The following is a 24,321-nucleotide window of genomic DNA, read 5'->3' on the forward strand; positions in this document are numbered from 1 at the left end:
CTCCACTAGAATGTAAGCTCCATGAAGGCAAGAATTTGTGTTTTTGTCTATTTTAGTTAATGTTCTATTCTTAGCATCTGGAATAGTGACAAGCATATGGGAGATATGCAATATATTTAGTTGAATGGGAAAAAAATGAATGTCATAATTTGCCATTTATATCTTCTAGATTCCATGTTATATATCATATGCCATAGTATGATAGTTGACATATATGTTATATTTAAATGCAGTGCAAGGCAGTGCAGATACAAGGGCCATAAATAAGAAGATCCAGCCAGGCATGGTGGCTCACGCCTGTAATCCCAGCACTTTGGGAGGCCGAGGCAGGCAGATCACTTGAGGTCAGGAGTCCGAGACCAGCCTGGTCAACATGATGAAACCCCGTCTCTACTAAAAATACAAAAATTACCTGGGCATGGTGGTGGGTGCCTAAATACCAGCTACTAGGGAGGCTGAGGCAGGAGACTAGCTTGAACCCAGGAGGTGGATGTTGCAGTGAGCTAAGATCACACCACTGCACTCCAGCTTGGGGGACAGAGCCAGCCCACATCTCCAAAAAAAAAGGAGACCTGGCCTTGTTGCTTGTTGGCCAGCTACGTGACCATGAGCCAGGCATGTAACCTCTCTGGGTCTGTTTTACTCGTCTGTAAAGCAAGACTAATATAACTTCCTTGTCTTATCATAGAGTAGTTGTAGGGATCAAATGAGATGATGAATGTTACATCATTTTTAAAGAGTTTAATACATGATGTAAGTGTTTCTGAAATGTGTTCCAAAGACCAGTTATCCCAGGGTGTGAAGAAAAAGAAAGGTCAAAGAGGTTTGCAAAATGTGAGTTCCCATATTCTAACTCCTGCTGGACATTTGCAACTCACATTAGCACATGACAGGCTCTGAAAATCCTGCACATAAATATCTACTCCCAGTGCACCTGACTATACATTGGGAAAACTTGCTCTATACAAATACAGAGCATTATCTTTATTATCAGAATAGTACCATTATTTTATTATTTATTATTTATTTTTTTGAGACAAAGTCTTTTACTGTCACCCAGGCTGGAGTGCAGTGGCACAATCTTGGCTCACTGCAACATCTGCCTCCCAAATTCAAGAGTTTCTCACGCCTCAGCCTCCCGATTAGCTGGGATTACAGGAGCCCGCAACCATGCCCAGCTAATTTTTGTATTTTTAGTAGAAACAGAGACACGTTTTCACCACGTTGGCCAGGCTGGTCTCAAACTCCTGACCTCAGGTGATCTGCCCACCTCAGTCTCCCAAAGTGCTGGGATTACAGGCATGAACCATCACGCTCGGCCTATTATTACTTTAGATCAAGAAGGAATGCTAAAGTTCTTAGAACAGAAATTCCAGTGGGTTGGGCAATGAGATCCAGCAGCTGAAATGGAGATTGGAGGAGGGAAGAAGGAGGAGAAAATAGAAAAGAAGGTGGCACAAGAGAGGAAGGAAGGAAAAGAAGAGCAAGGAAAATAAGAAGAAGAAACAAAAATGGTGGTGAAGGGAGAAAAGGACAACTAAACTAATCCCCTTTGCAAATAACTGTAGAAAAAACGCAGGTCTGGCACGGTGGCTCACGCATGTAATCCCAGCACTTTGGGAGGCCGAGACGGGCAGATCACCTGAGGTTGGGAGTTTGAGACCAGCCTGACCATTGTGGAGAAACCCCGTCTCTACTAAAAATACAAAATTAGCCAGGTGTGGTGGCGCATGCCTGTAATCCCAGCTACTTGGGAGGCTGAGGCAGGAGAATTGCTTAAACCTGGGAGGCAGAGGTTGCCATGAGCTGAGATCACACCATTGCACTCCAGCCTGGGAACAAAAGCGAAACTCCATCTCAAAAAAAAAAAAAAGAAAGAAAGAAAGAAAGAAAAAAGGCAGCCTGAGATCTCCTACGGACGGGGTGGGAGAGAGAATCCTGGAATCCTAGCGCTGCCTGCCGAGCCCTGCTTATTCCTTTAAGTGTGACCTCTGCCAATTTCTGCAGTTGGAGCTCAGGCTTCCTTTTCAACTTCGGGGAATCTCTGATTGAAGATCTTTCTTCCTTTTTTTTTTTTTTTTTTGCACTTGGTTGTTTTATTTCCTCAAAAAAATAAATAAATAAATAAAATCGATATTTCTTCCTTATCAGAGAGGAGGAATCAGGTAAAACAAATCAGCAATTTCTCTTTTTTTTTTTTTTTTTGAGATGGAGTCTCGCTCTGTCGCCCAGGCTGGAGTGCGATGGCGCGATCTCTGCTCACTGCAAGCTCTGCCTCCCTGGTTCACGCCATTCTCCTGCCTCAGCCTCCCGAGTAGCTGGGACTACAGGCGTGCGCCACCTCGCCCGGCTAATTTTTTGTATTTTTAGTAGAGACGGGGTTTCACCGTGTTAGCCAGGATGGTCTCGATCTCCTGACCTCGTGATCCGCCCGCCTTGGCCTCCCAAAGAGCTGGGATTACAGGCGTCAGCCACCGTGCCCAGCCTCCAAATCAGCAATTTCTTAATTTAGTGTACTTATTAAGTGCCTGAAATGGCAGCTGCCATTTTTTCCCTTTCCTTTTGAGCAATAAGCCTTGGCAGAATGCCTGGCTTGGAAAAGGAAGAGGACCAGCAATTCCTCCTGAAAGGATTCCTTAGGCTAAATGGGACATGAAGAGGCCATCAGGTTTATTCTTGACCTCCAGGTAGGCCTGCCCTGGGCCAGCCAAAACAGATGCTCTTAGAAAAGGAGATTTTGCAGCTCTCTCAAGCATCCACTTATATTTCTAGCCCTCATGGTGAGGAAGTCCTTTGTTATATCTCATTTCAGTCTTTTTCCTATAATTTCACTTTTTTTGCCTTTGTCTTATCCCAGAATAAGACAGTGATGTGTCATAAGTTGCATGTATAGTGCAAGGTATAGTAAACAATATAGAAACAACCCATTTCTCTGGTTGTATAATTGGTGAATATCACTTGAGACTCCTCATTTCCAGTCAATTGGGAGACTAGGCTTTATCTTTACTTATTTATTTATTTATTTAAATAAATACAGATGAGGTCTCACTGTGTTGCCGAGGTTGGTTATTTATTTATTTTAAATTGTGGGATTCAAGTGTGGGATAGGGAAGTAATGGAAAGGAAGCAACATGCATTGAGTACCTGCCTGATCTCTTATACATGACATCTCATTTAATCCTCACAACAGCTATAAATATAGAGATTACTATTCCCATTTTGTAGGTGATGTAACTGAGGCCAGAGGTCATGTACCTAAAAGTCAAACAGCTAACATGTAAGTGGTGGAGTCAGAATCAAATCCATATCTGACTCCTAGGTTCATGTTCTCTCTACCCAGGTAGCTTGTATATATCACACAGAAACCTAGGTCTTTAGTTTCCTTACATTGCTGTGAGATATTTGGTTTATTGTCCAATAAACATGCTGAGGTTCTGGCTATTTTACATGCCTATTTACTATTTGGTAAACTTAGCACCACAAAGGTGCAAGTAACTCCATCAAGTGGATGCCTGAAAGAGCAGCAGAATCTCCTTTTCTTAAAGTATCTGTTTGAGCTGGGCCAGGGCAGGCCTACCTGGAGGCTTTCCTGTGACCAAATCTGAACTCACTCTACCTGATGTCCATTGTAATCTCCATAAAGGTAAGGACTATGTCTGTTTTATTTATCATTGTATCCCTCCTAGAGCCTAGCACAGGGCCTGCCACATGGCAGATACTCAATATTGGTTCAATGAATGAATGATGAAGTCAGACAAAGACTCTAAAAACAAGGTAAGAGAACTAACCTGACGAAGATTTAAAAGGGCCAATGTTTAGTTTAAAGAAGAAGAGAGGTAGCCAGGAAAAGAACGAGAGACAGCAAGATAAGAAAACTCAGCACAAACAAGCAAGATAAAAATAGCCTCTCACCACCACTGTCCTTTTAAAATTACTTTCTATATTTGAGCTTAAGTGACAAGTGAAATCTCCTCTGTAATTTCCCATGTGTTCAGTTTAATGAATTTCCGGCAAATGGTTTCAGTATTGGAGGGCCAATTTGGACATTGTGGGGGTGGGGCTGGTGAGAAAATGAGGGGTATGGAAATAGACTAACAAATTGAGCTAGAAACCAAATGAAGAGGTGATTGAAGGCATGTGAGGAAGGAACCAAGTCCTGGAACTTGTTCAGCTCCAAGAAGGACTGGGAATTGATCTTACTCTAACTGGTGTCACGATGATGTTTCCCTACACGCTGTAGAGGGAGCCCACAGTCCCAGGCTGCTTTGCAACTATGCTTTGTACCACATTGCCTATTGTCTAAAGAGCTTTGTTCGTTTAAACAGAAGGCAATATGTTAATAACAATTTCAAACATTAGAGGGAATAAAGAGACTGTGGCTCTTTCAGGTCCCACATGCCTTCTACATAGCAGGTATGCCATACATGTTAAACTGAGTCACAGTGAGGGGGTTGAGTTATGGAAGAAAAGCATGGGAATGCCCAGTCCACCCCTTTGCATCTGTGCTGCTGGCCAAATGTCTTCAGTTTTTCCATAGATAGAGGACGGAGCTCTGAGATGCCACAGGACCCAGAATATAAAGTCCTTTTTATTTTAGTCCTTAAAATTGACAATGACAGGCTGGGCATGGTGACTCACATCTTAATCCCAGCTTTGGGAGGCTGAGGCGGGCAGATCACTTGAGCCCAAGAGTTCGAGACCAGCCTGGACAACATGGTGTAACCTGGTCTCTACAAGAAATACAAAAATTAGCTGAGCATGGTGGTGCACACTGGTAATCCCAGCTACTCAGGAGGCTGAGGCAAGAGAATCGCTTGAACCCAAGAGGCAGAGGTTGCAGTGATCATGCCAATGCACTCCAGCCTGGGTGACAGAATGAGTGAGACTCCACTTCAAAAAAAAAAAATTGACAGTGACCATGCAGCCCACAATTAGAAGCAGAATTATAGATTTTTTTCAGGCTCTCAAGTATGCTGCTTTCTTTTGTAAGTGTGTGTGTGCGTGTGTGTGTGTGTGTGTGTTTATTTTACTTTATTTTATTTTATTTTGAGATGGAGTCTCACTCTGTTGCCCAGGCTGGAGTGCAGTGGCACAATATTAGCTCACTGCAAGCTCCGCCTCCCGGGTTCACACCATTCTCCTGCCTCAGCCTCCAGAGTAACTGGGACTACAGGCACCTGCCACCACACCTGGCTAATTTTTTGTATTTTTAGTAGAGATGGGGTTTCACTGTGTTAGCCAGGATGGTCTCAATCTCCTGACCTCGTGATCTGCCTGCCTCAGCTTCCCAAAGTACTGGGATTACAGGCGTGAGCCACTGCACCCTGCCGTATTTTGTTTTATTTTATTTATTTATTTTTTAATATATAGAGACAGAGTCTTGCTATGTTGTCCAGGCTGGTCTTGTACTCCTGGGCTCAAGCGATCCTCCCACCTCAGCCTCCCAAAATGCTGGGATTACAGGAGTGAGCCACCATACCCGGCCCCACATGCTTTTCATTGTTGTTATTTAAACAGTTTTATTGAGATATAATTCACACACCTAAAACCTACACATTTAAGGAGTGCAATTCAATGGTTTTTATTATAGTCACAGTTACGTGCAACCATTGTCACAATTTCAGAACATTTTCATCACATCAAAAAGAAACTCCAAGCCCCTTAGCTATCACCTTGTCCCCCACTCAACCCTAAGCCACCCCTAATCTACTTCCTGTCTCTACAGATTTTCCTATTCTGGACTTTCATATGAACGGGATCAAACAGTATGCGACATTTTGTGACTAGCTACTTTATCTTAATGTCTTCTTTTCTTTCTTTTTTTTTTTCAAATGGAGTCTCACTCTGTTGCCCAGGCTGGAGTGCAGTGGCACAATCTCGGCTCACTGCAAGCTCTGCCTCCTGGGTTCACGCCATTCTCCCGCCTCAGCCTTCTAAGTAGCTGGGACTGCAGGCTCCTGCCACCATGCCTGGCTAATTTTTTCTATTTTTTAGTAGAGACGGGGTTTCACTGTGTTAGACAGGATGGTCTCGATCTCCTGACCTTGTGATCCGCCTGCCTCGGCCTCCCAAAGTGCTGGGATTACAGGCGTGAGCCACCGCGCCCCGCCTATCTTAATGTTTTCAAGGTTCATCTATGTTGTAGCATGAATCAGCACATGATTCATTTTTTCCTTTTTTTCTTTTGAGACAGAGTCTTGCTCTGTTGCCAGGCTGAAGTGCAGTGGCTCCATCTCTGCTCGCTATAACCTCCGCCTCCTGGGTTCAAGCTGTTCTCCTGCCTCAGCCTCCCAAGTAGCTGGGACTACAGGCACAAGCCACCACACCCAGCTAATTTTTTGTATTTTCAGTAGAGATGGGGTTTCACCATGTTGGCCAGGCTGATCTCAAACTCCTGACCTCAAGTGATCCGCCTGCCTCAGCCTCCCAAAGTGCTGGGGTGCTGGCATTACAGGTGTGAGCCATCACGCCTGGCCTCTTTTTTTTTTTTTTTTTTTGAGACAGTTTCACTGTCACTCAGGCTGGAGTGCAATGGCATGATCACAGCTCACTGCAGCCTCAACCTCCCAGGCTTAAGCAATCCTCTCACCTTAGCCCCCTAAAGTAGCTGGGACTACAGTTGTGTATCACCATGCCCACCTAATTTTTTTATTTTTTGTAGAGATGGAGTCCCATCTCTATGTTGCCCAGGCTGGTCTTGAACTCCTGGGCTCAAGCAATCCTCTTGCCTTAGCCTTTCAAAGTACTGGGAATACAGGATTAATTTCCTTTTATGGCCATGTAATAGTCCATTGTGTGGATATGCCACATTTTGTTTATCCATTCATCAAATAATGAACATTTGGATTTGGGGGGCTATTATGAATAATGCTGCTATAAACATTTCTGTATAGGCTTTTGTGTGACGGGCTTTAATTTCTCTTGGGTGCATACCTAGGACTGGAATTGCTGAGTCATAAAGTAACTCTATGTTTAATCATTTGAGGAACTGCCAGACGGTTTTCCAAAGCAGCTGCACCATTTTACATTCCCACCAGCAGTGTATGAGGGTTCCAATTTCTCCACATCCTTGCCAATCCAACTATGCTTTTGAGAAATAACAAGGACAACTGAAGAGCCCCACTCTAATTGGGTAGCTAGTACATAGCAGCAAGAGGAGTGCAGGGATGGAGGATGAGTCCCTCCTCTACTCTAAGCTCTTAGGATCAGCCAGAGAGAATACAGCTATCTCTAGTACTCTTCCTGACCCCCTAGGCTATGTTAGCTGCCCCCAGACATGTGACCAAGTATACATATAGTACTTGTCATTCTCCACTAGACTGTAGCTTTAGGCAGGCAGGAATCTCTATTGTTCTGACTTTATCTGCAGCATCTGAACAGAGTCTGGCACATGATAGATGTTTCGTAAATGTTGATTGTCTGAGCGACTGACTAACTGAACAAATGACTAGATATTTCTCTACTGGTGGTTTTTCTCCCTGTCCAGGGAGAGAGAAAAAGAGCAGTCTTAGAGGCAGAAGGCATCAAGGAGGGAAGCAGGAATGAGAGGAGAGATGGAGGAGAAAGGGAAAGCCAGGCAAGAAGCTTGGGGACCTGGTATCACTTGAGGTCAGCTTTAAGTTATGAGGTCAAACTCAGAGCTAATGGACTTCCCCTAGTCCTTTGCTTTCCATCTAGCTGCATTTTTTTTTTCTAGAAATGTTCCCTTTTATTTTTTGTTATTATTCTCAATTTTGTCTTTGCAAGAAGAAACAAAAAAGCAGAAAAATAGTTGATATTACAGGTAAAAGAAAACATAAATGAACCCATCAAAATTAATTCAGAATTTAAAAGGATGGAAGTCAAAAAGGTTGACTATGAAGGATTTTTAAGTTGGAAACAAAAGAAATCATCATCTAGGTTTTTCTCCAAAGGTCATTGAAAGACCTATAGCCCAAAAAGTTGACCACTTGTTCAACAGGACATGAAAATATGGCTCACCTCACAGCCTTATTTATAATGGCTGGCCTTCCACACAAATCCTGCCTTCTACCTGGACTAATCTGAATCCAGTCATCACCAGGTTATTGGTCCCTCTCTCCCCAAAGGTCTGCATAGCTCCCTGTCCTCAGTTACTTCTTGTCTGTTCTCTGAAAGCACACATGCACATACACACACACACACACACACACACACACACCCTATCTTTCCTTTTCATGAATCTTCAGGGTAGCTCTGCCCTCTCCACTTTGTGTGTTTGGAAGGAAAGAAAGCGAAATATATGAGATGCCAATGCAATTTCTCCTTTAGCAGAGCTCGGTAGGACAATTACCCACCCAATCTGCCTGGTTTTATAGCTCTCATTACCTTCCTTTATGAACACGCTGTGACAGCCGGATGTAGGCATTGATTATGGCAGCAGTCTTCAGCCACATTCCTATTTAACTGCAAAGCAGAGCTCCTGCCTACCAGCCCAGCACTGATCATGTGACTTTTTAAATTACTGTATTTATGTAAGCTTTTTCCCAACCAGAGCCTATGTCCAACTCCATCAAAACTGGGGAGGATTTGAGCTTGCCACTTGCCCTCCAGTGGCTCTTTGGCCCTACAGCCTAGGGTCTCTTGCTGGAATCAAACTGGGGCTCTGGGCTTTCTTAGGAGAGGTCTGCAAGAGTTGGGGTGCACAAGAAGCATACCTTTTTCATTATGAAAGAGCTGAGGAAATAGACAATGAAACATGTTGGCAGATGCCAAGGGCAGTGGCTTGTTTCCCAGGGGTTCACCTGGCAATGGTGCCAGGTGCAAGAGATCAGCAAAACTTACAGGATTGGTCGTTGTTGTTGGGGGGCGGGTGTCGGAAAGGAATTTGGGGGAATTAGAGAATGGAGTTAGGAATTACTGCTTGTAGGCCTTCCACTGTGGACCCCAGCAGAATCATATGGACTCTAGCCACTGGGAGAGGGAAGTTTTAGTGTTCCAAAGAAATCCTGGTAGCCTTGCAGGCAGTCTGTCCTGACCAAGGACTCTGCCTGACTGTGCCATGGTGCAGGGCAAGTCTAGCAGAGAAAGCCAGTGTTCTTCAGTTACTGCAGCTCGGCGAAGAATCCCACTGCAGGGCACTAGGGATGTCGGTCCTGCAAAGGTAAGCAGTAGGAGTGACTGGCTTAATCTCTTCGAAAACCTCCTGGAAAGATCCCGAAGACCGTGGACCAAGGTGACCTGCGTGGGTGGGCGATCCATTAGCCGAATGACAGCGCTGCCGCAGAAAGCCAGAAAAAGGATATGCGTGGGAAGCGCAAAAGCGTGGGCTGGGCCTGCAGCAACGGAAAGGCGCCACGCTCGTGAGGGGAACCAGCGTTCCGGGGGCGCTCAGTGTGGGCAGGCAGGAAGCCTGGCTCCACTAGGACACACAAATTCTCTCCTGAGCAGCTGCGAACTATGCGCCCCTTCTACCCTTAAGAGATGGGATGGGAGTCCAACAAACGCAGCCATTACTCAGACCCCAGCCCTTCTCTCCTCTAAGAAGCAGGTTCACCTCTGCCACCGCACTCGCATTTTTTTTTTAAAGCCCGGCCTTTCCTAGGCGGGGTCAAGGGCCCCGCCCACCGAAGCCACGCCCAGTAGCCGCCCCGGGGCGGGGCTCCCCTCGGCTCCCGGCTGCCCTTTCCCCTCCGGCCTCTGCCGGTGCTGCTGCGCCCCGCGGAGCTCCGAACACGTGCGCGTGAGTAAGGACCCAGAGGGGAGAGTCCTTGGAGGTTTCCCAGCCTGGGGAAAGAAGCAGTGCAGGGTGGTTTCTGCCGGGGCACGGGACGAAATTGGGGTTCGTCTCCTCGTGACCCCGAGCTTGGAGGGCATCTGAAAGAGACCTGGGCCCCGGAGTCGTCCCCTGTTTTTCTACCATCCCTCTTCCCTCTTCTCCCTAGGGAGTCCCCTAGAGCCTGACTCCGAGAGCCTCGATCTTCCAGGGCCAGGGGCAGGGACTTTGGAAGGTTTGTGAGGAACAAATGTCCGGTGGAACTGAGTCAGCCCCTTTAACCCGAGCCTTGAAAGGGGCAGGCTATTTTTAGATCTGTTTTTAGACCCAGCGAAAAATGAACCCTCTCTACTCATTTTCCTGTTCCTCTAAATTATTTGGAGGAAGTTAGGAGTGAAATTTGGGGATGGCTGGAAAAACGTATGATCTTAGCCTTACATAAATTATAATGGTGACTGTGAGGCCGGGCGCGTGGCTCACGCCTGTAATCTCAGCACTTTGGGAGGCCGAGGCTGGCGGATCACGAGGTCAAGAGAAGAAGACCATCCTGGCCAACATGGTGAAACCCCGTCTCTACTAAAAATACAAAACTTAGCTGGGCGTGGTGTCGCACGCCTGAAGTCGGGAGGCTGAGGCAGGAGAATCGCTTGAACCCGGGAGGCAGAGGTTGCAGTGAGCCGAGATAGCACCACTGCATTCTAGCCTGGTAACAGAGTAAGACTACGTCTAAAAAAAAAATGGTGACTGTGTAGGAATATTTATTATCATTTGTGCATTTTGGTTATTTTTATTTTTTTAACGGAGTCTGGCTCTGTTGCCCAGGCTGGAGTGCAGTGGCGCGATCTCGGCTCACTGCAACCTCCGCCTCCTGGGTTCACGCCATTCTCCTGCCTCAGCCTCCCGAGTAACTGGGACTACAGGCGCCCGCCACCACGCCCGACTAATTTTTCTTTTTTTTTTTTTTTTTTTTTTGTATTTTTAGTAGAGACGGGATTTCACCGTGTTAGCCAGTATGGTCTCGATCTCCGGAACTCGTGATCCGCCAGCCTCAGCCTCCCAAAGTGCTGGGATTACAGGCGTGAGCCACCGCGCCCGGCCTAACATTTTCGTTATTGCTTTTAATCAGTAGTTGAGGTCTTGGCATGACTACTGCCTCCAATTCTCCTCACATCCAATACTGCAGTTATTTTTCCAAGTGCTGTTTTTATTGTCCTTCAGGAAGTATTGGAGGCCCTCCTCTATCTAGTTTTCCCACTGTTCACTGCCCGTTTCTCTCACTGGATAACTTTTCCCTTTTTACTCACTCATATTCACCATCTAAGCCTTTTTTGGAATGTAGCTCCTCAGGTGTTTACTGAGTGCCCACACTATACCAGACATTATCCTGAGGGTTAGCTTATATTTCACTTAAGACTCCCAACCACCCTATTTACAGAGTACTATTAGTAATATCCCCATTCAGCTTGGTGTACTCGCTTGCGCCTGTAGTCCCAGCTACTCAGGAGGCTGAGGTGGGAGAATCACTTGAGCCCAGGAAGTGGAGGCTGCAGTGAGCCATGATTGTGCCACTGCACTCCAGCCTGGGCAGCAGAGAAAGACCCTGTAATATAATATCTCCATTCTACAAATGAGGAGACTGAGGTATAGAGAGGTTTCTCGCCCAGTGTCATTTGGCTAGACACTGGTTAGGGGATAGAGCCAGGCTCCCTGATGTTTGTTTAATCGACTGTTTTGCTACTGTTGAACTGCTGTGGTGTATAAGTAACAAGAGGTGAAAACAAAGCTAAACGAGGATAAGCTATTGGTTTTATTGTCTGCTGTTTCTGTGGCTCAGGCCTAAGTTACCGTGTTTTGAGGGCAGGGACTCTGAGCTGCACACGTGTTCACTGTTGGCTGACTAACCTGGAGTTGTTTCATTGCAGAGAGGCCGGCTGTGGCAGATGCAACTGCAGGTGAGTGCAACCCCTTCAGCTCTCTTGGCTCCAGCTGTAGGCAGCTGCCTAGGTTGTCTTGTACCTAGGCAAGTGTTACACTGCTGGGAGAACAGCAGCCAATAGCTGGTTGGCATTCTGGCCCTGGTTCATGCCAACTCTTGTGTTGACTACCCCAGGATGCCAGCATAGTTGCTTATCCATTAAGGCAGGGGTGTTTTTTGGCTTCCCTGGGCCACATTGGAAGGATAAGAATTGTCTTGGGCCACACATAAAATATAGTAACACTAACGATAACTGATAGCTAAATTAAAAAAAAATTGCCAAAAAAAACTCCTCATAATGTGTTAAGAAAGTTTACCAATTTGTGTTGGGCTGCGGGTTGGAAAAGCTTGCATTAAGGTTTAATCTGTGACAGCATGACTTTTTGCAGAGAATAAGTCCAGACCTTCCGGAATAATTCTGGTCCAACAGGTTTGGGTAGCATGAAGTTACTTGAATCATACCTTGGAAACAGAACAAAGCTAATGGGAAGAGGGGGTTGGTAAAAATAGACGGAAAAGTCACACCTTCATTTTTAGTGGCTACCAAGTGCTCAAAGGGGGCCAGATACAACGAGATTTTTGCTAATTTCACTGAAATTAAAGTCCATGGCTCCTACTACCCACCATAAAAGCTAGTCATGACACCCTTTGTAGAGGGATGGATTCCCTATTTGGGAAACATTGATGGTAATGCACTTTAACATTATGGGCATTCTCTAGCTGTTGAATAAAATGTTAAAATATTGATTGAGGGAGCTCTGGGAACTGAACAACTACAACCACACTACTTTCTCCTTTGGGCTGACAGTATATTTGCTTTAGTTGTTTACTGATTTTCGGAAATGAACAGTTGTTGCCCCATTAAAGTGGTAGATATTGAGTTCCTTTTGTAGTAATTTTGTTTTGGAATGCTTTTTCCCAAGTAGTTGGGATGATAGGTGTGTGCCACCACAACCAGCTAATTTTTTTTTTTTTTTAGTTTGTAGAGACAAAGTCTCATTATGTTGCCCAGGCTTTAGTAGAGACGAGGTTTCACCATGTTGTCCAGGCTGGTCTCGAACTCCTGGGCTCAAGTGATCCTCCTGCCTCTCAAAGTGCTGGGGTTACAGGCATGAGCCACTGCACCGTTCCTGGCCTGGAATGCTAATCTTTTGAGAAGAGATGACCCTCGGTTGCTGTGAAAAGTGACATGCTAGTTTCCACAGGAGGAAATGGGGAGGATGTTAGGGGGCAGGGGAGTTGTTTATCAAAGCTTGTTTTGTTAGATCAGTTGGCATTCCCTTAATAGGATTCTCTCAACTAAATGTGAGTGCTTTGTGTGAATGCCTCAACTGTGAATAGCCTTTTACATATGGGGTCTTGAGGCTAGTGATATCTGTATGGCTTGGGGGATGGTTAGCTTTATAGTACTATAGGCAGGGAAAAGGCAAATAATGGTAAATAAAATAATTCCTGAGGCTATAGAAATGGGGGTAAATGGCAAGCAGCATTCTATTTCCATCTCTCCAGATAAGGGTCCTTAGGAGCTGCTATTTTAGACCGGGGTGCCAAACATTCAAATTCATGGGAAATATACCATGTCTGCTCGTCTTTTTTTTTTTTAATTGACAGTAATTGTATATGTTATATGGGGTACAATGTGAGGTTTTCATACATGTTTACATTGTGGAATGAGTAAATCATGCTAGTTAACACATCTAGCACCTCACATACTTATATTTTGTTGTGGTGAAAACATTTAGTATCTTTTAGCAATTTTGAAATTGCTAAAATTGTGAGCCAGGCACGGTGGCTCACACCTGTATTCCCAGCACTTTGGAAGGCTGAGGTGGGAGGATCATTTGAACCCAGGAGTTTGAGACAAGCCTGGGCAACAGAAAGAGATCTCATCTCTATGAAAAACAAAAAAGAAATTAGGTGGGTGTGTTGGCATGCACCTGTAGTCCCAGCTGCTTGGGAGGCTAAGCTGGGAGGATCACTTGACCCAGGAGATTGAGACTACAGTGAACCATGGTCATGCCACTGCACTCAGTCTAGACAGAGTGAGACCCTATCTCAAAAAATATATATATACACACACACACACACAATGCATTGCTATTTATTATATTCTGTGTACTAGATCACTAAGTTTGCTTGTCTTCCGTTTTAGGATGACTTGAAAGTAGGGCATCCTTCACCCATCTGAAGGGAGGAAATAGTGGCAGGTGACAGTCTGCATGTGCAGTTTTCAGGTAAATATCCCTATTCATTCCAACATTGACTACCTTCTCTGTGCCAGGCCTGTGGGCTAGTTGGTATCCATCAGGAAACAATTGGAAGGTAAATTAACCTGTATTTGTAAGATCCATGAAGGAAAGGACAATATATCTTGTTTTATTCACTACTAGATCCCAATCACAGTGCTTGGCACATGGCAGGATCTCCCTGAATGTTGGATAAAACAACTGAAAACACGGAAGGGGGTTCCTGTTAAAGGGTTTGACAACAGGGTCTGCAATCAGTGCTTCCATGCCTGTTTTGCAGCCAACATTCAACTGATACGTCTTCTACCTGGAGTGCCTAGGTATCTGAAACAAATAATGAGAAAGCTGTTTCAGGAATCATCCAGCGGTTGTCAGCTATCCAGGCTCATGTGGTGCCTGTGATGGTGTTACACTGTTGGAAGAGCAAACACTGTCTTTATTGAGGTTTGGCCCCAAGCACTGTTTTGGTGTTGTAGCTGAGTACCTTTGGGCAGTGTTTTGCACCTCTGAGAGTGGAATGACTCCTCCTGTGGAGTTGATCCTAGTCTGGGTGCAAACAATTTTTTTCTGTTAGAAAAAGGACCCTGTCTTAGGGACAGCCTGTCATTCTTTACCTCTTTGAATCCTAGATGCCTTCACCTGAATGACATCTACCTCCATCAGGACCCCAGATGTCTGATAGCCCTGTGTGACACCAAGATAAGTAATGTGTGTAGTCTTCTTGTCATGTAGGTCCCAATTAAACTACTATAGCTCACATGGGGGTAGGGGACTTAAAATTATGATTTGAAAAATTATGTAGAGTATCAGACTTTTTTTTTTTTTTTTTTTTTTTGGACGGAGTCTTGCTCAGTTGCCCGGGCTGGAGTGCAGTGGCTCGATCTCTGCTCACTGCAACCTCTGCCTCCTGGGTTCAACCGATTCTCCTGCCTCAGCCTCCCGAGTAGCTGGGACTACAGGCACCTGCCACTATGCCAGGCTAATTTTTTTATTTTAAGTAGAGACGAGGTTTCACCATATTTGCCAGGCTGGTGTGAAACTCCTGACCTTGTGATTTGCCTGCCTCGGCCTCCCAAAATGCTGGGATTACAGGTTTTTTTGTTTGTTTTTTGAGACGGAGTCTCACTGTCGCCCAGGCTAGAGTGCAATGGCGCTATCTCGGCTCACTACAACCTCTACCTCCTGGGTTCAAGCGATTCTCCTGCCTCGGCCTCCTGAGTAGATGGGATTATAGGCTCGCACCACCACACCCAGCTAATTTTTGTATTTTTAGTAGAGATGGGGTTTCACCATGTTGGTCAGGCTGGTCTCGAACTCCTGACCTCGTGATCTACCTGCCTTGGCCTCCTAAAGTGCTGGGAGTACAGGCATGAGCCACCGCGCCCAGCCAAGTATCAGAATTTTAGAGAATTCTTAGAATCTAAAGTCCATCCCTCACTTTTCTAGAGCTCTGCTGTGCAGTAGCTATATGCTACATGTGGCTGTGTAAGTTGATAAAAATTAATCAATTTCTTAATCTCAGAATCTGTTTGGCTGCTGACTACCCTATTGGACAACTCCAATATTAGAGAACATTTCCACCAATTCAGAAAGTTTATTATGCACTGCTGTTCTAGAGCAGGGATCAGCAAACTTGCTGTAAAGAGCCAGGTAATATTATGCTTGTTCAGCCATGTGGTTTTTGCAACTATTTTTGCAGCTCTAGTACAAACACAGGCTTAGACAATATCAACACATGAGCAAGTCTATAGTTCTAATAGAACATTATTTATGGACATTGAATTAGAATTTCATAAAATTTTCAGTGTCAAAATTGTTTTCAATGATTTACAAATTTAAAGACCATTCTTATTTTGAGAGCCATACAAAAACAGCAGGCTGGAATTGGCCCGTAGGCTATGGTTTGCCAACCTGTGTCCTGGAGAATGAAATTCAGGCCTTGAAAGTTGAACAGCTCATTAGTGACAGGTTCAGAGCCAATAGCAACGTGTCTTTCTGAAAAGTTTAATGTTATCAATAGCTTTGCCTTAGAGCATCATACTCTTCATCTTTTAGGGCACTAAGGTGACTGCAAGAAATTAACCAGTAGTAAAAATAGTCTGTTTTTTGTGTGTTTGGGATTTGTTTATGTGTTTTTTTGCATGGGTTACTCATAGCAGTTCTCTCCACTTTTAATGTGCCCCAAAGGGAGAGGTCTTAAGAAAGAATAGCAGTCTGCACTTATCAAACTCAGCCACAATCTCAGTCTGAGTTGGTAAAACCGAAATGGCTCCTAAGAGGAAAATTTTGTGTCATGAATAGTCACAGTATTTTAAATCTGAGGCCTCAAGTTCTAAGCATACCGGTTGTCTTCCTGACTACAGTAGTGCTATCCATGTGCAGAGATGTTCCTATGTTGCTGCTTGAAAAGAGATAATTCATTGGTATTTCTGTTCCTGTGTTCAATATCCCAAAAGGCATCAATGGTGTAATCATGTGCATTTAAATAATTTGATGGGATTTCCTACTTGATAAATAAAGTTAATTACTCACCTACTTATCCCTGTCAATTTTTTTTTTTTTTTTTTTTTTTTTTTAAGCAAAGAAATTATTTCCTGGTGAGTCTAAGAAGATTAGTTTTTAAAATCTCTTTTGATACAGGGTCTCAACTGTGTCACCCAGCCTGGGGTGCAGTGGCACAATCACAGCTCACTGCACCCTTGACCTCCTGGGCCAAGCAAACCTCCTGCCTCAGCCTCCCAAGTAGCTGGGACTATAGGCATGTGCTACCATGCCTGGCTTCAAAGTAGTTGTTTTTTTTAGAGACAGGGTCTCACTCAGGCTGGTGTGCAGTGGTGTGGTCACAGCTCACTGCAGTCTCAACTTTCTGGGCTCACGTGGTCCTCCTGACTCAGCCTCCTGAGTAGCTAGGATTACAGGTGTCACTGTGCCTGGCCTCGAAGTAGTTTGTTTTTTGTTGTTGTTGTTGTTGTTGTTTTGAGATGATGTCTTGCTCTGTTGCCCAGGCTGGAGTGCAGTGGCACGATCTCAGCTCACTGCAACCTCCGCCTCCTGGGTTCAAGCAATTCTCCTGCCTCAGCCACCCAAGTAGCTGGGACTATAGTCACACGCCACCATACCTGGCTAAATTTTTTTTGTATTTTTAGTAGAGATGGGGTTTTGCCATGCCATTTCGGCCAGGCTGGTCTCAAACTCCTTACCTCAGGTGATCCACCCGCCTCAGCCTCCCAAAGTGCTGGGATTACAGGTGTGAGCTACCACACCCAGCTGAAGTAGTTTTTTTCTGTTAATCTTTTCCCATGCTGCAATGGAAACTTGAATGAGACTGGCAGGGTTACTGGTCTGTAAATACCCAGGCTGCCAGCTGCCATAGGTAGCAGTAAACACAAGTGCCTCTTTTCATTGCTTAGGCCAAGTTTCAGGTCTTAGGCCTGTACCATATTAAGAGGAAAAACTAAAAATAAGGAGGGTTTCCAAACACCCTCACCACCAACCTTGAATTTTTTAAAAAATGAGGGTACCACAATTAATAAACACTATTCCTGGCACCTGTCCATGATTTCACTTGCTGGGTTGAAACAAACTAGTGTCAGTGGGATTTTATGTTGAAATTTTGGATCATGTCTCACTCAAATTTCAACCAGAAAAGCAAAACCCAGAGGGATAAATTCTGCAAGTCCCAAAGGGATACAAAGAGGTGGCTAAGTGCCTAGGAATTCACACAAAGGAAAACACCATGTTAAGAGCAACTAATTAAGAACTTAAAAAGAGTGACAATGACGCCTGTGAATGTTGTTGCTTAATTAGGGCTTTATGAACACAGCTCCAGTTAATGGACCTGTCAATACACTCTTGAAAAACAATTTCACTGAATTAACAAATTAACTGTAATAACTTAAAATCTCTGCTTAGCAACATCTTTCTCCTTAATGCTATTTAGGAACACTTGTAATGAGCCAACTTGATGAGTCATAAATTTGTCAGTTTAGTAGCCTAAGGCTTGTTCAGAGGAGTCCCTGTTACTTGTTTGGCCTTCCTTGCCCTCCAGTAAAGGCCCTTTAGGGTGTAAGAATGTTCTATGCTGCTTCTTAAGGGTGATATACTAATTGGGAAAGTACAGTAAAAAGGACTTTAAAATTTATTTTATTTTACAATACTTTTAGATTTATAGAAAAGTTGGGGAGATGGTACAAAGAGTTCCCATATATACCATACCCCGTTTCCCCTAATAACACCTTACATTGGTATATTATGGTTGTCACAATTAAATGGGCTAATATTGATACATTAGTATTAACTAAAGTCCATACTTTGTTCAGATTTCATTAGTTTTTAATGTAATGTCTTTTGTCTGTTCCAGGATCCCGTTGAAGATACCACATTACACTTAGGCTCCTGTTGGCCATGACAGCTTCTTAGACTTGTTTTTAATGACCTTGACAGTTTTGTTTTTTTGTTTGTTTGTTTTTATTTGAGATGGAATCTCTGTCATCCAGGCTGGAGTGCAATGTAATGGCTCAATCTCAGCTCACTGCAACCTCTGCCTCCCGGGTTCAAATGATTCTCCTGCCTCAGCCTCCCCAGTAGCTGGGATTACAGTCACGAGCCACCGCGCCCAGCCGCCTCCTAAATTCTTAAAACATTCCATTTTTATTCTGTGGTCTTAGTTTATTCTGTCATGTAGAGAATAGTGGTTGAGCCTGTTGTCTTTTGAGAGTGGATGCTGTAGTCCTTACATGGCTGATTTTCACCCCGTAAGCTTATAGTAGAGGATGGGGATTTTGTTATCAGCTGCTAAAAGGGAGAAGCCAAGCCCAGAACTAAGGGTTCTGATGAGTTGAAGGAGAGGGAAGATGCCCCTCAAGGCAAAGAGCCTCTGAGTTAGAATCTGTGCTTCACCAGAGTGACAATGGTAGAACTTCTCCTTCTCAGTATTAATTCTCCTGGAGAGAACTCTAGGGTTGTCTAAACCTGTTCAAATAGGCTGACTACCCCAGCAAGTCATGGGTTGGACATAAGGCAACGAACAGGAGGGGTGAAAGGGGGCAGAACAGACATTCTATCCTTTTTCTACACTGGGCTTCCATTTCTTACCCCAACCATGATCTGTTCTTCCAGGTGCTATCATTTAATTTCCCAGACACTTGACCTCCTTCTGATTTGTGTACTCCCTCCAAGGCTGAGTTGCAGTGAGTGACAATAATCTGTGCTAATTACTTATCTTGCCAGAAGACTCAAAGGGTTTATGGCTTTTATTAACTGAACTCTATGCTAGATGTTAGGGATAAATGGTTAACAGGACACAGTTCTTGCTTATCTTGCTATGGTCTGTCAAGCCTTATACAATCTAGCCTTATCTCTCTCACCCTCTTCTCTTTATCACCCGTAGATTCCCTTGCTGGCCACGCTGGTTTCTTTCAGTCCTTAATTAGCCTTTTGTCACTACCTGTCTACACATGCTGTTTTTCCCTTCTCATTCCATCTTGACATTGTCTATTTTGAGATCTCAGCTCAGTTGCAGAGAAGCTGCCTTCCCCGTCTGGCAACCCATTATATGTGTCATAGTACCATGTTGTACCATAGAGCTAGACACAGGTGCCATGTTGTGTCTTGAAATGTATTCACCAGCGTCCAAAGGTTTACCTCAATCCCCTTTACTCAAGAAGCCTCAGTTCTACTGACAGTTGGTAATAATAACCTCTCTGTCATAATGTACCCAAAATGCAGTAAGAATATCATGCTTTTCAGTAATACTCCAGTGAGTGAGGCTAAGAGTACCATTTTTGTTCTTGTAAAAGAATTTTTTTGGACATGAATACAAAGGTGTCAGGTTACCAAATCATTTGCTAGTAGACCCTAACAATATCACCTATAGGAAACTAAATGTAGCCTTTAAACATTAAGTGATGATAATGGATTTGGCCGGGCGCGGTTGCCTATAAAAAAAATCCAGCACTGAGAGGCTGAGGTGGGTGCATCACTTGAGGCCAGGACAAGACCAGCATGGCCAACATGGTGAAACCCCATCTCTACAAAAGAAAAAAATACAAAAATTAGCTGGGTGTGGTGGTGCATGCCTGTAATCCCAACTATTTGGGTGGCTGAGGCACGAGAATCACTTGAACTTGGCAGGCAGAGGTTGCAGTGAGCTGAGATCGTGCCACTACATTACAGCCTGGGTGACAGACCGAGACTGTCTCAAAAAAAAAAAAAAGAAAATAATGGATTTGCAGAGACTTGCTATTTAGATTTCAGACATCTGTTAACTAAAACACATGTGTAGGCTTTTGTTACTTATTTCAGTGATCTGTAAATATCTTTATATTTGAGAAAAGTTGTGAGACATCTTTGTGTGTAAATTATAACTTGCGGAACCTCTCTTACAAGCAGGCATATTGGTAAGTAGCTGCCAGGATATAACTTATAACCAGATTGAAGTGTATAATTATATGTTATTATTCTGGGGTTCTATAAAAAATAAAATCTTTGAATCTATGATTTTTGTCATTAGGATATACTTTGGGACATATGGCGCCATAGAATATCAACACTATTTACTACATGTTGACCATGTTAAATACATTTAACACATCTCTTTCTTCAACAGCCCTACAAGGTACCTGTTACTTGCCCAAAGTCACAGTCACACAAGAACTTGTGTGGTGTTGAATGAATCTGGCTCCAAAAGTAGTGTTTGGTTTAGGAGCTTTCATGTATAGTGCTCTCAAGTCTTGTAAATTTCTGCTTCAATCATCAACCTCGTTCAATCTAACATCTTGAAGGAACTACTCAAATGCCCTACTTACAGATTCTTACAACTATTTCAAATGCCAAATACCTTGTTTCAGACGGTCAACATCTTGGCTACTCTTGCTGTAGTGTGCAGTGGGTTCTGTTTGTCCTAACAGAACAAAACATAGTCTTTTAGATTTTTTAAAAATATTCCTCTGGGAAAGCCTTAATGAATGCCACATTCTAATCCCTAGTCTTGCCCCATGATATGATTTATCACTTTTTATTAAAATTCCTCAATGCTTGCCCTGTTGTGTCTTGAAGAAACTATGAGCCAGAATAAGAATTTCAAGACATTTTTTAAATTTTTATTTGAGACAGAATCTTGCTCTGCTGGTGGCACAGGCCTGTAATCCCAGTTACTCGGGAGGCTGAGGCAGGAGAATTGCTTGAACCTGGGAGGTGGAGGTTGCAATGAGCCAAGATTGCGCCATTGCACTCCAGCCTGGTCAATAAAAGCGAAACTCCGTCTCAAAAAAAAAGAGAATTAAATGAGATCAGGAAAACAAGACATGAACAATATGAAATTCAACAAAGAGAAATCATTAAAAAGAACCAAATTCTGGAGCTAGAGAACACAATGACTAAATTGGAAAATTCCACAGACGTTTCAACAACAAAGAATCAATGAACTTGAGACAAATCACTTGAAATTAGTCAGAGGAACAAAAAAATGAAAAAGTGAAGAAAGCCTATGGGACACCATCAGGTGAACCCATATACGCACTTTGGGTATTTCAGAAAGAGCAGAATAAAGGGCAGAAAGTTTATTTAAAGGAAACTTACCCAACCTAGAGAGACAAATGAATATCCAGATCCAAGAACCCCAAATATATTAAAGATGTCTTGACCAGGACACATAATTAAACCCTCAAAAGACAGAAATTCATATATGTATAACCTCTTCAAAAACTTTGTAAGACCTGACCCCATCCTCTTGCCACTGTTAGAAGAGCAGCTACTGGTTAAGTTTTCTGTTTTTAAATAGCCTTAAAAAATGACCTGGTTCCAGGGCATTAAAACTGTCCCAGTAGATTTCTGAGGTGTCAACTCTGCTGCAGACAGCATAACATTCAAGGCTCTGCATTTGTCTCTAGCTGCAAGATCATAGGCAATCTTCTTTTTAAAAGCTATTTATTTGTTATAAAATAGAGATGGGGTCTCACTGTGTTGATCAGGCTGGTCTCGAACTGCCCTCAAGTAATCCTCCCACCTCGGCCTCCCAAAGTGCTATGATTACAGGTGTAAGCCACTGTGCCTGGACTTTTTAATTTTATTATTTATTTCTGTAGACCTCCTCTGTGGACAAGCTTCTTGATATCTTATGTGAAATAGGAATAATGGTACATTGGCCAGGCACAGTGGCTCACGCCTGTAATCCCAGCACTTTGGGAGGCTGAGGCGGGCAAATACGCTTGAGGTCAGGAGTATGAGACCAGCCTAGCCAACTTGGTGAAATCCCGTCTTTACTAAAAATACAAAAATTAGCCAAGCTGGTGGCACGGGCCTGCAATCCCAGTTACTTCGGAGGCTGAGGCAGGAGAATTGCTTGAACCTGGGAGGCTAAGGTTGCAGTGAGCCAAGATCATGCCACTGTACTCCAGCCCGGGCAAGAGAGCCAGACTCCGTCTCAAAAAAAAAAGGAATAATGGTAATTAAAATGTGTTATCAATTGCTTAGTAGAGCATGTAAATAGTGGTCTATTCTACTAGACTCCTGAGCTCCATGAGAGCAGAGACCTTTTATTTTGTTTTATTTTGTTTACTATTATGTACTGGCAAGTGCCTAGTATACAAGAGTAACAAATAATCTCTCAAATATTAGTTGGCTGCTGAATATCAAATGGTTGACCTCAAAGGTGTGAATTCCATTTTGTCATCTTTTAGGACTTTTACCTTTGTCAAGCTTAATTTTCTCATCAAAAGAAATTTCAAGAAAAATAATGTCATTGATGACAGGACTCCTCATATTCACATAATATATTTTAATGGATTTTGTGGTGTCAAAATACATGCCCCCAATCTTTTCTTGCTTTTTCCTCTACCAAAATTGGAAAAGGTCCTCATTATAATCTCAAATCCATACTCTATTCCGGCATTGAAAGTTTCATTACAGGGCTGGGAGAGGAGGCTCACGCCTGTAATCCTACCACTTTGGGAGGCCAAGGCGGGTGGATCACCTGAGGTCAGGAGTTCGAGACCAGCCTGGCCAATGTGGCAAAACCCCATCTCTACTAAAAGTACAAAAATTAGCTGGACATGTTGGCGCACACCTGTAATCCCAGCTACTCAGAGAGCTGAGGCAGGAGAATCACCTGAACCCAGTGGGCGGAGGTTACCGTGAGCCAAGATCGCACCATTGCACACTAGCCTGGGCAACAAGAGCAAAACTCCATCTCAAAAAAAAAAGTTTCATCATTAAGCTGTACCAAACTTGCCACTTAGACCTTTCAAAGTCTCACCAGCAATTCTTGCTTTGAAAGGCCCCATTCTTTACCATTCCTGATGCACACCCACTCCCACACCCAAATGTGAATACAGCTTTTTACCCATGCCTGCTCACAAACAGGCCCACTTTGAGGTCAAATTCCTTGTCAATCTCCATCAAACCAAGATCCTAAGGGCTGGAAGTTTGTCTTTTCCACCATTGTAGAATGTCCTTCATGAAATAGGCATTTGATGAATGAAATCTTGCATTAATTTTGGTGGCCGGGCATGGTGGCTCACACCTCCGATCCCAGTACTTTGGGAGGCCAAGGCAGCCGGATCACATAAGCCCAGGAGTTCGACACCAGCCTAGGCAACATAACGAAACCCCATCTCTACAAAAAATACCGAAAAAAATTAGCTGGGTTTGGCGGCGCGCTTCTGTAGTCCCAGGTACTCGGAGGCTGAGGTGGAGGAACACTTGAGCCCAGGAAATCAAGGCTACAGTGAGCCAAGATGGCACTACTGCACTCCAGCCTGGGAAACATGAGACCCTGTCTCAAAAAACAAACAAACCAACAAACAAAAACCAAACTTTTGTTTCCTTTGTGTCTTTTTGCTGATAAGCCCCTAAGCACCTGTTATATTTCTTTTGAATCTCCCACATCATCACTAAGTTCCTCAATAAATAATTACTCCGTTGAAAAAGTTTGACTTGCTCTGCACGATCACCAGATGGCATTAGAACCTTATGCAAACATGGGTAGGTGTGCATCTGAACTGAGATTTGATAGGCAGTCATGTTTCTGTCTGCCAAAGAACCAGAGGCTGTTGTTTCATCTAAGAGTTGAGAACAAGATCAGTTGGAATCAGACTTGCAGAGTAGAAAGCAGATCAGCTTTTGAGTGGAAGACTCAAGAGTCACTGAAAAGTAAGATTCCCTCCAAAAAAATTTTGTCTTTCCAAAGCTAGCTACATGGTGGGTTTAAACATCTTTTTTTTTTTTTGAGACGGAGTCTCACTCTGTCGCCCAGGCTGGAGTGCAGTGGCGCAATCTTAGCTCACTGCAAGCTCCGCCTCCTGGGTTCACGCCATTCTCCTGCCTCAACCTCCCGAGTAGCTGGGACTACAGGTGCCTGCCACCACGCC

General features: G+C 43.8%; 1 protein-coding gene, 1 long non-coding RNA gene and 1 other non-coding gene across 4 annotated transcripts in view; 2 read left to right on the forward strand and 1 right to left on the reverse strand.

Annotated features, from left to right (window-relative positions):
• SIL1 (SIL1 nucleotide exchange factor) overlaps window positions 1-24,321 on the reverse strand; it is a 326,909-nt gene that overhangs the window by 297,832 nt on the left and 4,756 nt on the right. For both annotated transcript variants that reach the window (XM_054556611.2, XM_054556609.2), the window contains exon 2: window positions 20,793-20,855. The gene's annotated coding sequence lies outside the window, so the exon portion shown is untranslated. The remainder of the gene's footprint in view (window positions 1-20,792; window positions 20,856-24,321) is intronic.
• LOC103890725 (uncharacterized) lies at window positions 9,619-20,186 on the forward strand. Its single transcript, XR_008525750.2, has 4 exons — window positions 9,619-9,700; window positions 11,656-11,685; window positions 13,861-13,942; window positions 14,584-20,186. It is a non-coding gene; the product is annotated as an uncharacterized LOC103890725 (long non-coding RNA).
• Window positions 14,315-14,515, forward strand: LOC112133604 (small nucleolar RNA SNORA74). Its single transcript, XR_002915236.1, has one exon. It is a non-coding gene; the product is annotated as a small nucleolar RNA SNORA74 (small nucleolar RNA).

Source organism: Pongo abelii, chromosome 4 (assembly GCF_028885655.2).
Source record: "Pongo abelii isolate AG06213 chromosome 4, NHGRI_mPonAbe1-v2.0_pri, whole genome shotgun sequence".
Lineage (NCBI taxonomy): Eukaryota > Metazoa > Chordata > Mammalia > Primates > Hominidae > Pongo > Pongo abelii.